Source organism: Alosa sapidissima, chromosome 9, assembly GCF_018492685.1.
Source record: "Alosa sapidissima isolate fAloSap1 chromosome 9, fAloSap1.pri, whole genome shotgun sequence".
Taxonomy (NCBI): domain Eukaryota; kingdom Metazoa; phylum Chordata; class Actinopteri; order Clupeiformes; family Clupeidae; genus Alosa; species Alosa sapidissima.
The window spans coordinates 26,711,989-26,714,530 of record NC_055965.1 but is presented as its reverse complement, the minus strand read 5'-3'; positions in this window follow the sequence as shown (position 1 = coordinate 26,714,530).

Genomic DNA, 2,542 nt, shown 5'->3' with positions numbered 1-2,542 from the left:
GCCCCCACAAGACTTCCTTTTTAACATTCCATATGTTATAGTTGCCCCCACAAGACTTCCTTTTTAACATTCCATATGTTATCTTAATGCAGAGGAAGTAGATTGGGGCCCAAATAGAACGTTCAAGCATTGTTTTTGTTTTTATTGTTGAAAGGGTCTATGGACCCTTTCAAGAGAGTTCCATTATCAGCATCATAGTTGGCCCCACAAGACTTCCTTTTTAACATTCCATATGTTATCTTAATGCAGAGGAAGTAGATTGGGGCCTTTTTGTTTTTGTTGTTGAAAGGGTCTATATGATTGTATCCCAGCCACTTCAGCTGCATTCATCTGATGTCCTCTCATGGACCGTTGGGGTGATTAAATAAGGACGAGCACTGCTGTGCTATCTGTGAGTGGCTTCCCGCTGGCCTGTGTAGCTTACTGATTGGTTGGACTAGTCCAAGAGTTTATGGTAGGGGAGTTGAATCACGATGTGGTGGTGTGTAGTTTTTCACTGTATGCATGTTCACAATATGTTTCGCTTCAGTGTTGAATTGGGCTAGATTGATATGCACATTTATTGGACAGATCCTTCAAACACATCATCTCCATATGGAAGCTCAGCCACCCTGTTCTAGAGGCTGCCATAGACAGATGAAGGAACTGACTTAGTGTGATTTTACTTACTTAGTTACTTAGTAGTTACTTTTACTACTTACTTACTTAGTACTTTACTTACTTTTACTGACTTAGTGTGATCTTATTCATCATCTATCATGATCAGAAAAGGTAGAAACACAATGGCTGTCTATGCAGATTTGCTGTACTAAAGACACTCTGAATAGATCCAAGCACAATACTCACAAAACCAAAAGGGTTCATCAGTTACACAGTACGATGCAACATTCACTTTTTTCATTTTTTGAGGGCTAACACTGTTAATGAGAAACATATTTAACACATATATGTTTTCCTTTAGGCCTGCATCTCTCCAATAGCTTACATTCACTAACACTTCTGTCCACACACAGACATACTGCCCCCCTCACTAGTCACTCACCTTCACAGGACCGCCATTCATTTATATTATAGTAGTAGGTGATGCCACACCAAAGGTAACCATTGTTGTCCACAGTGGTGCAGTCTCTATACTCCTTGCCCTTATAGCGGAAGGGGAACACACAGGGTTTACTGTGTGAGGCTGTGCTCACAGTCACCATAGAAACTGCAGCAGAACACAGAGAGATGGCAGAGATGAGGTTAGTAAGCAACTACAACTAATCCAAACTAGATGTACCGCATAGCGGTACAAAATATGACCGCCGCTCAACAGCTATCAAAAACAAAGGTCATTTTTGGATGGATGTATTTTTTGTGAATGTTTCTTCTTCTACATAAGATTTTAGTCATCTTTAGTTCATTTGATACTTTATTGTCAATGCACAAATTAACTAGATGTACCGCATAGCGGTACAAAATATGACCGCCGCTCAGTCCTGTACATCCGTTCCGCGAAAATAAATCACACTAATCAATTTGTCTCCATATTTTACTCCATTCCCCACTCTTGAAACTTTTGTGTATGCTTGTTTGGCATGCCTGAATGTGTGTGTACGGCTGCACAGAGAGTAGCCTATGGTGCTGAAAAGGTGAATAGATTGTAGAATAGCCAAAGAAGATGTAGCATTGTTATAAAACCTTTAACATCTCTAAACAATCACAAGTAGGGCAGTTCATCACAGTTCATCCATTGCAACTGTATTGATGAAAGGTCACTTACACCTGTAGGCTACATTGTATTTGGGAAAAGCAAAAGGTATCAGCATAATGTTTTATTTATTTATTTATTTATTTATAAACAAAAACATCTCTGTCAGTTCCGTGCCGTTTTCAACAGCTATCAAAAACAAAGGTCATTTTTGGATGGATGGATTTTTTGTGAATGTTTCTTCTTCTACATAAGATTTTAGTCATCTTTAGTCCATGTAATACTTTATTGTCAATGCACAAATTAAGTAACAGTAGTCTGAAACGTTATTGTTAATGCACAAATTAAGTAACAGTAGTCTGAAACGAAATGCTGTTTTACATCTAGTGGTGCAAATAACTGACATGTCCAAATGGGCCTTGATGAAATGCGTCGCTAGACTGTTCATACACATTTTAACGGGCCAAAGTTGAAGAGCTGTTGTCCGTTATTGTTCGTGCAAATATAGGCTGATTCATGTTCCCTTGCATTGTGTAACTGAGGTCCATGGCTAGTCTGGCTTTCACCAGACCAACCTCAATCTTTTAAGAAATCAAAAAATAAATAGCGGGCAGATCAGGCTGGGTTCACCAAGCCTAGTCCATAGGCACCCGATATTGTTCACGCTGTGGCTATTCTAAATGCAAAAATGCATCAGGGAGTTATGACAAAACTGTAACTAACACACTAGATCCTAATAGAAAGCTGTTAGCTTCCCTAAGCTACAGGTAGGCTTATAAGGTAGGCCTATTTACAACATAAATTGTCAATAGGCTATGCTGGCGACAAAAATTAAATCTCCTTTGGAAACCA